This window comes from Myotis daubentonii, chromosome 5 (genome assembly GCF_963259705.1).
Source record: "Myotis daubentonii chromosome 5, mMyoDau2.1, whole genome shotgun sequence".
NCBI lineage: Eukaryota > Metazoa > Chordata > Mammalia > Chiroptera > Vespertilionidae > Myotis > Myotis daubentonii.
The window spans coordinates 69,277,781-69,289,512 of NC_081844.1; positions in this window are offsets into that span (position 1 = coordinate 69,277,781).

The window sequence follows — 11,732 nt, forward strand, 5'->3', positions numbered from 1 at the left end:
TACTCCATACTTTCCATAACTGTAACGAATGTGTTCTGTGCTTTAAGAAAATGAACCCTATTCTTTTGGTAAATTCCTCTTAAGTGTAATAATTCATTTGTATAAGAACTTGAGCTGTTACACATGTAATGATGTATTGATCAAAAGGTGGGCTGATCCACTTTTTTAAAAAAAATTGATTTTAGCGAGAGGAAGGGTGAGAGAGATCGATAAATCCGTATGAGAAAAACAAGGTACATGCCAGGGCATCAAATCCGCAACTTGGGTATGTGCCTTGACAGGGAACCGAACCCGCCTCCTTTCAATGTGTGGGACAAGGCTCCAACTGAGCCACACCATCCAGGGCAGATACTCTGTTTTTAAACAGTGTTTACCTAACATTGCCTACAAGCTGTAAACAAACAAAAACCCCAAAATATCTGTTCAGTGAAAAGTCAACTTTCCCCCTTCATTTCTGAAATCATTCCTGAAAGGTTATATGATATTTGAGCAGTTGGTTCCAGAATCCAATCTTTCAATTAGATTCGCTTTTGCTATTGACTTCCCAGAAATACGTATAATTCACTGTCATCGTGGAGGGGGGAGTATTTATCCTTTATTCCATTCACATTAGGTGTGCAGATTGTCAGTCATATAGCCCACTAGTTCTGCATCTATGTAACCTTACCCTATGAAGAATGGACTGCAGTCTCGACCACAGGGGCCAAACCTAACGTCCCTTCCAAAGGTGGAAACGTTTGGAGAGAAGGGGAATAGTAGCTGAGGGTAAGAAAATGAAAACATGGGTTACGTAATAAGGAAAAGCCAGTATTAACACGTCGAAAGAGGCTTCTTAGCTCAATTATACTAAATGCCTGAAAGCCACATATTGCTGAGGTCACTTCTACTTTGGAAACCCGACAAGATCAAAAGAAGGCCTTCAAAACTGAGAGGCGTCGTCCTGGGAGAAATTTCCATCAGATGAACTGGATAGTTATTAAAGATGAACGAGATTCTACTAATGTGCCAGTATCTTTTGACTTATGTGATTGTTTTGCTGTAGGGGATCTGTGTTTGAAGACCAGGGGCTGAACTTTGCTATTGTAATTTATAAGAAATATATATTTGGCCCTAGCCGGTTTGACTCAGTGAATAGAGCATCAGTCTGTGGACTGAAAGGTCCCGGGTTCGATTCCGATCAAGGGCACATGCCTCAGTTGTGGGCTTGACCCCCAGTTCGGGGTGTGCAGGAGGCAGCTGATCAATGATTCTCTCTCATCATTGATGTTTCTATCTCTCCCTCTCCCTTCCTCTTTGAAATCAATAAAAATATATAAAAAAAGAAAAAGAAATATATATTTGATCATTTAGATGACCAAAATATATACAAATTTCTCATATATATTTGGTCTTTATCCATAGTTCCTGGCTTATAGCTCCCAAAATCATTTAAATATCCTAAGTTCTCATCACTTAGCTTGAAGGTGTCTGTCTATAAGGATACTTTTGGAACACACCTAAGAATGGGGGTTGATTGCCATGTGATTAGAAGTTGGAACTTTTACTCCTACCCCCAGAGCTCCTGGGAGGGGAGAGGGGTTGGAGGTTGAATCCATTAACAATGGCTAATGATTTAATGAATCATACCTATGTAATGAAGTCTCCATAAAACCCCAGAAGAATGGGGTCCAGAGAGCTTCTGGGTTGGTGAACACGTGACCTTTGGGGAGAGTGGAATGCCTGAAGGAGGCATGGAAGATGCACACCCTTCCTCATATCTTGCCTTATGCATCTCTTGCATCTGGCCGCTTCTGTTTTCTGAAGAAAGTTGTAGAGATTTGGTATAATTTCTTAAATATTTGGTGGAGTTCATCAGAGAACCCATCTGGTCCTCCTAGTGCTTTCTGTTTTGGAATGCAACTCTTTTTTAATCTTACCCAAGGATATGTTTTTATTGATTTTTAGAGAGTGGGGAAGGAAAGGGGGAGGCACAGACAGAGAAACATCTATGTGAGAAAAGCACATCAATTGGTTACCTCCTTTACTGGGGCCTGCAGCCGAAGTATGTGCCCTTGATTAGAATCAAACCCGGGACTCTTTGGTCCACGGGCCGATGCTCTATCCACTGAGCCAAACTGGCTAGGTCTGATGCAACTGTTAAAAGGATCAATTTGAGTCCTGTGTTGGGTATAAATGTTAGGAAGACCAGTTAATATATACACTAATGCAATAAAATAGGTGAGAGATGATGGTGGCTTGGACTAAGGAGTCGTGTAAGATTATTATTTCTTAAAATGTTTTATTGATTTTAGAGAGAGAGAAGGGAAAGGATAGAGAGATAGAAACATCGATGAGAAACATTGATCGGCTGCCTCCTGCATGCCCCTACTGGGGATCGAGCCTGCAAGCTGGGCATGTACCCTGCCCAGGAATCGAACTGGTGACCTCTTGGTTCATGAGACAATGCTCAACCACTGAGCAACACCGGCCTGGCAAGATTACTTTTTTAAAATCATGAGAAAATGGTTTTTCAGCATCTGTTAAGATAATCATGTATTTTTTCCTCCCTTAATCTGTTAATGTGGGGAATGACATTTTCTAACACTAAATCACTCTTGCATCCTTTGGATAAAATTAATTTGGTAGTATATTTTTAATATATTTAAGAATTCATTTTGCTAGGACTTTATAAAATTTGTCATCTGTTGCATTTATGTTCATGAGTGAGTTTGAAAAAGTAATTGTATTCCTCATAATATTCTTCCCTGGTATGGCATCAAGAATATGCTGTGGCCCTGGCTTGGTGGCTCAGGTGGTTGGAGAGTTGTCCCGTACACCAAAAGGTTGCTGATTTGATTCCCTGTCAGGGCACATACATAGGTTCAGGATTCAGTCCCATCAGGGCATGCACAGGAGACAACCAATCGAGGTTTCTCTCTCCTCTAAAATCAATAAAAACATATCCTCAGGTGAGGATTAACAAAAAAAGTGTACTGTGAAATGGGCTTTATAAAAGGCATTAGGAAATGTCTTTTTTTCCCTAATATCCGAAACATTAAAGTTAGGAAGGACTTAGTTTATTCCTAGAATATATGAAAAACTATCTGGAATTGTATTTTTAATGGATATTTGAAAACTCAAAATCAGTTTCTTTAATGCTTATGTATTTATTTTCCTTGATCAACTACTTAAAGGCATCTTTGTATGTGTGTGTTTTTAATATTAGAGGATATGGTGATTTTTAAAAAATATTTTTATTGATTTCAGAGAGGAAGGGAGAGGGAAAGATGGAAACATCAGTGATGAGAATCATTGATCAGCTACCTCCTGCACACCCCCTACTGGGGATCGAGCCCACAATCCACGCATATGCCCTTGATCGAAATCAACCCTGGACCCTTCAGTCCCCAGGCCAATGCTCTATCCACTGAGGCAAACTGGCTAGGGCTAGAAGCATCTGATTTTGAAAAATATTTTCAGATAGGGGTTTGATTTTGTTTATTCTTTATTTCATTGGCTATTAATTTATGCTTTTTCTTCTTCCTTCCATTTTTTAAAATGTATTTTTATTGATTTCAGAGAGGAGGGAAGAGGGAGAGAGGTAAAAACATCAATGATAAGAATCACTGATCGGCTGCTTCCCGCATGCCCCTACCCGGGATCGAGCCCACAACCTGGGTACATGCCCTGACCAAGAATCGAACAGTAACCTTCTGGTTCATAGGTCAGTGCTCAACCACTGAGCCACACTGGCTGGGTCCTTCCAATTTCTTTGTGTTTATTTTGCTGTTGTCTTTCTGTTTACTGGGGTGATTAGGTCATTTAATCTGTAACCTTCATTTTAAGTGTATGTATTAAAGTATATAAACTTCTAAAATAGTTCTTCAGTTGCACATTACCAAGTTTTATAATCAGCTTTTTATTTAAAGACTAGGGGCCCGGTGCACGAAATTCGTGCACTGGGTGTGTGTGTGTGTGTGGGGGGGAGTGTCCCCTCATCCCAGCCTGCCCCCTCTCACATACTGGGAGCCCTCAGGCATTGACCCCCATCACCCTCCAATCGCAGGATCGGCCCCTTGCCCAGGCCTGACGCCTCTGGCTGAGGCGTCCGGCCCGGGCAGCGGGGACCCGCAGCTGCAGCGGCCCCGCGATCGTGGGCTTCGCTTTAGGCCCAGGCAAGGGACCCCTAGCTCCTGGGACTGCCAGCTTCGACCATGCCCAGCTCCCATCGCTGGCTCCACCCCTACTTCCTGCTATCACTGGTCAGGGCGGAAAAGGCACCTGATTCTCTGATCATGGCTGGGGGGCAGGGCAAAGACGGAAACCCCTCTGGGTTTCCGATCACTGTCAGTGGCAGGGGGCTTCTTCCTGCTTTCCCTTTCGCCTCCCTGCATTGTGCCTACATATGCAAATTAGCCGCCATCTTGTTGGCAGTTAACTGCCAATCTTAGTTGGCAGTTAATTTGCATATAGCCCTGATTAGCCAATGAAAAGGGTAGCTCGTACGCCAATTACCATTTTTCTCTTTTATTAGTGTAGATTATTAAGCACTTATGCGCATTCTTGTGAATTGCAATGAGAAAAAAAGCAGATCTAAAAGGGATTGAGATTTAAGGGTGTGCATTTGCAATTTAAGTTTACATTACTCCACTGGTAGTCAAATTTTCTAATTTTTAGCATGATTTGACATTTCTGCAAGTTAATTTGGTCAATTCAAGCATATGGGCATAAGGAAATTTCATTGGGGCTACTTTGATAGGTGACATCTAATCTTATTGCACTGTTGTCTAAAAATCTGTATGAATATTTGGTATTTATTGAGCTTTGCTTTGTGGTCTATGATATATCAGTTTTTATAAATATTCTGTGTGTACTTTAAAAAGTTTAACCTAACTAAATAGTTTTTGTATTAGAGCTAGCTTTAAAAATTATATTCAGTTCTTTTATATATTTACTAGAGGCCCGGTGCATGACATTCGTGCATGGGGGGGTGGGGTGGGGGTCGTCCCTCAGCCCGGCCTGTGCCCTCTCACAGTCTGAGATCCCTCGGGGATGTCCGACTGCCAGTTTAGGCCCACTCTCAGTGGGCCTAAGCCAGCAGTTGGACATCCCCAAGGGGTCCTTAGCCTGCAGCAGAGGCGGGAGAGGCTCCAGCACCGCTGCTGCGCTCACCAGCTGTGAGCCTGACAGCCGTGAGCCCAGCAGCCATGAGCCCAGCTTCTGGCTGAGTGGTGCTTCCCCTGTGGGAGTGCAGTGACCACCAGGGGCAGCTCCTGTGTTGAGTGTCTGCCCCCCAGTGCGTGTCATAGCGAACGGTTGTTCCACTGTTCGGTCGATTTGCATATTAGGATTTTATATAGGATTGCCTACTATCAGTTATCACTGTCATTGTGGACCTAAACTTCTCTTGTAACTGTTAATAGCTTTATATATTTAGAGGCTGTTGTTTCAGAGTTATTATCTTCCTGGTAAATTGCTCTATTATCATATTAAAGCTCACTGTTTATCCCAATATCCCCCTATTTTTTTCACCTTACAATCAATAGACATTCTTTCTTCACCTCTGGAAGATTATAATTTCTTTCCTATTTAATTATTAGGAACTGAGGTTTAAAAAAAATGCAAAATCCCAAACTCAGGATACGATGACTAGGAATGAATTACCAATTGTTCAGCTTAAAAAAAAAATTTTTTTTTTTTTTAGAGAGAAACATTGATTTTTTTGTTCTACTTATTTATGTAGTCATTGGTTGATTCTTGTATGTGACATGACCAGGGATCAAACCCACAACCTTGGCCTATCAGGTCGATACCCTAACCATCTGAGCTGCTTGGCCAGGGTCAGCCTTCTTTACTTTAGAAATGTTTAATTGCATCTCATTGGAAAGTTTAATGTGCATGGGGATTTAAACATTTTTTCTGGATTGAGGGTCCATTATCCTTCAAGTTTTCATGCATTATTCAACCCCTATAAGATTAAGGACAAAATGCTCTAATCTAGACCATGGGTCCTCAATCATTTTCTTATCTCAACATGCTAAGTTATTTGATACATTTTTTTTCAGGAATAGCAATTCTTAAACAGAGGAGCTGTTATGAGACTCTGGGGAAGGGAGCTCCTCTCTTTGCCTATTGAAAATTTCTAGACTTCAAATTCATTTATTCCTAGTTCTATTCTAATATAAAACTAATATAAAACTCTGAGAATTCCAAAATGAGCTACTACAGTTGACCCTTGAAAAACATGTATTCCCCCCCTCCCCCCAGTATATATAAACCATGCCCTCTGTCCCTGGGTTTTGCATCCTCATATTCGACCAACTGGGGATCAAAACCAGTACTGTCCATTGTGGTTGGGAATCCTCAAATACGGAGAGCCAACAGTATGCATTGTTCTACCCCAATTGAGCATCTGTGGATTTTGGCATTCATAGGGGGTCCTGGAACCCATCTGTGATAGAGAGGGGAGTCAAAAGTTATATGTGGATTTTCAGATACACCAGGGGGTTGGTGCCCTAGAGTCCTGCATTATGAGTTTACCATATTTTAGTTTTCAGAATCAGTAACATTTGATTTTTTTTTTTTTAGTAACATTTGATTTTGAAAAATTGGCCAATTTACTCAAAAACCATTATTGCCAAGCAAGTTTCTGTGACTCTGATGACCTGTCTACAAACCGCCAGTGGGTCAGTGAAATCCAGTATGTGAAAATTAAACATCAGATGTGCAAAACTCATGGTTAAAGGAATAAGTAGGTATATGTTTATTTTAATTACATATCTTCTTGACAATGTGCACTGACATCCAAAATGAATTGCATTTATTATCAATTGTCATTTGTTTGATCACTAGTATGAAGATGCCCATTGCATACATAGAAAATGTTGATATACTTTGATACTGCCGTAGTAAGCATTTTTATAGATGTTTGTGAATCAAGATTGTATGCCAAGTATATATTCCTAGAATGTTACCAACATAAAATCACAAACCATTCTCATGTCCATTCATTAAAGCTAGTGTCTGTTACATGCACAACTCAGTTAATTTTTATAGACATATCACACTTGATTATGATTTTCTGCATTGCACTGGTCACTCTTTGTATTAAAAAAAAAAAAGAGAAATTGAGAAATCAAATGTGGTAGTTTTCTTTAGTTATTTTTAAAAAATATATTTTATTGATTTTTTACAGAGGAAGGGAGAGTGATAGAGAGTTAGAAACATCGATGAAAGAGAAACATCGATCAGCTGCCTCCTGCACACCTCCTACTGGGGATGTGCCCACAACCAAGGTACATGCCCTTGACCGGAATCAAACCTGGGACCTTTCACTCTGCAGGCCAACGCTCTATCCACTGAGCCAAACCGGTTAGGGCTGTGGTAGTTTTCTTTAAAAAAAAGTTATTATAAGCTAATAGCAACTAAATTGCCTGAAGTTATTTTACATTAATGACTAGAGTTAGAGTCACTGTGTACATAAATTAATAATGGTTGGAGAAAAGAAAAATGACTTGTATGCCATATTGTTAATACTAAACAATTTGGTAACTTCACTAAATATTGCTTCTATAAACTGGTATTAAATAAAAATGGCTTCATCCTACCAAATATAAAAGGTAATCGCTTTTAATGTGAGTGTCCTTCTAAGACTAAGCCATAAACGCTTGTTTCAGGGGGGAAAAAATCACAACACTTTAAAGCTTCCATTACCTAGATTTCCATCTCTAATTACATTTTTAACATGTACACTCTGGGTGGGTTCATATGATTTCAGGATCATTTTATTTTAACTTAAGTTCTTGGAAGCAAGAAATTTAGGAAATTAAAAAACAAGGAGATGCACCAATACAGGTATGTAATCAGAAAGCAGCAAAGAATTGAAGGTGTCTAATCTTTAACACGCATTTTAATTTCTGACTCTTGTTATTTTGTCACATTGATATTTGAATTAAAAATGAGGGATGTTGGTTGCTTAATACTCATAAAATTGATCTAGTTTGGTTCAGAACTGCTTAAAAATATTCTAAGGTCAGATGTAAAAAATATATTTGACCAAGCCACTATTAAAATTTAAAGGTATTATATATGGAAATGGCTTTTCCAGTATGAATTTAAGATAAAATTCTTAACAGTAAGATTTGGTATTAGAATAAATGGCAGACAAAGATAATTAAATTAGCTATTAAAGAGATATGATAGCTGTGAAACTTCTTTAAAATCCATGAAATAGAGACTTCTAGTAAAGATGGAGGTGTAGGTAAACATGATACTCACATCCTCCCATAAATATATCAAAATTACAACTAAACTACAGAGCCACCATCATTCAGAACCACCTGAAATGTAGCTGAACAGAAGTCCTACATTCATGGATTTAAAGAAGAAGCTACACTGAGATTGGTAGGAGGGGCAGAGATGCAGAATAAGTTGGTTACACACCCATGTGGTGGATTTTGAGGAGGGTATCTCTGCTGTAGAGGTTCTCTCTGAGGAGCAAAGGGACCCAGTCTCCATACCAGGCCCCCAAGCCCAGGGTTCCAGTCTGGGAAGAGGAATCCCAACAACTTCTGGCTGTAAAAATCAGTGGGGATTGTGGCTGAGGGGGAGACAGGGCTGTTGAGTCCCAGGTAGGTCCTCTTAAAGGGCTTCCACACAGACTTACTCTGACTCACTTCACCTGAGCTCTAGCACTGGGATAGCAGCTAGAAAGGCACCAGGGACATATGGGGTGGAACTGAATTGTCTGGCATCAGGGTGAGAACTGGGGGCAGGGGCAGCTTTCTCCCAGACAAAAGTGCTGGCACAGGCCACCATTCATTTGATGAGCCCTCCCCCAACAGAGCTGGCAGGCGAGTGTCACATATAATCTTTATCAACTCAGTTCACACAGTTTGCCCTATCTTGATTATCCCCTGAGACCCCACCCCCACCAAACTTGCTAACCTACCCAAGCTGTTTCTAGTGTCTTTTCCTGGCTCACACTTCAGACTTTCCTAAAATCTCTCAAACAAGCAGCATCTGGCCTTAGCATGCCTCCTACATCTTGCTAAGTGGCCCCAGGCCCAGCAAAGCAATAGTGGTTTGCAGCTTGGCCTCTCCTGGGTACCTCCAAGCCCAGCACAAATAGTAGCTATCTGCAGATGGTTTTTTAGCTCAAGCTGGGTGGCCCTAGGAAGAACACAGGTGATAGCTGGCCGTAGCCTGTACCGACTGGGCAAGGGGAGAATTTAGTGGGCATCAGATCCCCACTGAAGTAAGTGCTGCTCTATGGGGTGAGTTCCTGCACAGCTGATCCTCCACAGTGGTTGTTGGTCACAGCCAGTCATTGAAGTTGATCAGTTTGGGTGTAAATCCCTCCTACTAATGTGCCAACAATCAAAGTTCAACTACAACAGGAGGGTGTATACAGCCCATACGGGGATGGGAGAGAGCACTTGAAGTACCCATCTTGGGTGACCTGGGAGGCTGTGCCACTGGACCTTACAGGACATCTATACTAATAAAAGGGTAATATGCTAATTAGACCAGGTCAACCGAACATCTTCCAGTTGTCCTTCCAGACAAAGCCACGATGGTGGGGCCAAGACAGAGGCGGTTAGGGGCGATCAGGCTGGCAGGGCAGAGCAGTTAGGGGCGATCAGGCCAGCAGGGCAGAGCAGTTAGGGGTGATCAGGCAGGCAGGCAGGTGAGTGGTTAGGAGCCAGCGGTCCCAGATTGTGAGAGGGATCCCGGATTGGAGAGGGTGCAGCCAGGCTGAGGGACACCCCCCCCCTTTCATGTGCAAATTTCGTGCACTGGGCCTCTAGTCTACTATATTAGGCCACTCTACCAAGCCCATGAGACATAGCAGCTCTACCTAATATACAGAAACAAAGAGAGGTTGCCAAAATGAGGAGACAAAGAAACACATACCAAATGAAAGAATAGAACAAAACTCCAGAAAAAGAACTAGTAAATAAAATGGAGACAAACAATCTATTAGATATAGCTTTCAAAACACTGGTTATAAGATATCCAATTAACTTAGAGTGGCTGAACTTAGAACTTCAACAGCATAAAAATGGACATGGAAACAAACAAACAAACAAAAAGAACCAATCAGAAAAGAAGGATACACTAACTGAAATAAAAACTAACTTACAGGGATTCAATAGTAGAAGAGAAGAAGCTGAAAATCAAATCAGCGATTTGGAAATAAGGAAGCAAAAACCCAATCAGAATAGCAAAAAGAAAAAATAATTAAAAAGAAGAAGAAAGTGTAAGGAGTCTCTGGAACAACTTCAAACTTACCAACAGTTGAATAATGAGGGTGCCAGAAGGAGAAGGGAGAGAGCAAGAAATTGAAAACTTTATTTGAAAAAAATAGTGACAGAAAACTTTCCTAACCTGGTGGAGGAAATAGACATACAAGTTCAGGAAGCACAGAGAGTCCCAAACAAGAGGAACCCAAAGAGCCCACACCAAGACACATCATAATTAAAATGCCAAAGGTTAAAGACAAAGAATCTTAAAAGCAGCAAGAGAAAAGCAGTTAGCTACTGACAAGGGAATGCCCATATAACTGTCAGTTGATTTCGCAAAAGAAACTTTGCAGGACAGAAGGCAGTGGCAAGAAATATTCAAAGTGATGACTAGCAAAGACCTACAATCAAGATTACCCAGCAAAACAATCATTTAGAATTAAAAGACATAAAGAGCTTCATAGACAAGGAAAAGCTAAAAGAGTTAATCATCACCAAACCAGTATTACATGAAATGTTAAAGGGTCTTCTTTAAGAAGAAGAAGAAAAAAAGATTAAAAATATGAACAATAAAATGACAATAAATATATATCATCAATCTTTTTTTAAAAAATATATCTTTATTGATTTCAGAGAGGGAGGGAGAAGGGAGAGAGAGATAGAAACATCAATGATGAGAGAGAATCATTGATTGGCTGCCTCATGCATGCCCCCTACTGGGGATCAAGCCCGAAACCTGGGCATGTGCCCTTGACTGGAATCGAACCTGAGACCCTTCAGTCTGCAGGCTGATGCTCTACCCACTGAGCCAAACCAGCTAGGGCTCTCTCATCAATCTTAAAAAACAAAATAAACAAAAGCAGAACAGAAACAGACTTATACAGAGAACATTTCAATGGCTGCCAAATGGGAGGGGGGTTGGGTGAAAAAGGTGAAGGGATTAAGAAATACAAATTGATTGTTACAGAATATTCATGGGGATGTAAAGTATAGCACAGGAAATAAAGTCAATAATATTCTAATAACTATGCATGGTATCAGATGGGAACTAGATTTATCAGGATGATCACTTAGTTATATAACTATAATACTGTCAATTGTAATTGAAAAATAAAAAAATGATTTAAATTTTCAAAATTCATGAAATAAAAGGTCTAAGGAATAATCCAAAATAAAAAGGAGAAATAGACTTCTGAAAAATATAATGATTATTAAGAGCCTAGAACTGGATGAACAGGTAAATAAAATGTGACAGAAAAGACTAAGGACCATTTCCATATATAGTTTACACATCATAATGCAATCAAACTATCTAAAACATGTTGAATTTTCACTCATCTCTTTATAGGATGGGTCATTTCTAGGTATCAGTACATTTCCCTAATAATTATCCTGTGAGTTAGAACATGATACTAATTAGAGATTCCAAAGCAAAGATCATACTATTAATTAACTGTTGTTACGGATGTTTACCTATTTGAAAGACTGAATCAAATGTTCATGATTCAA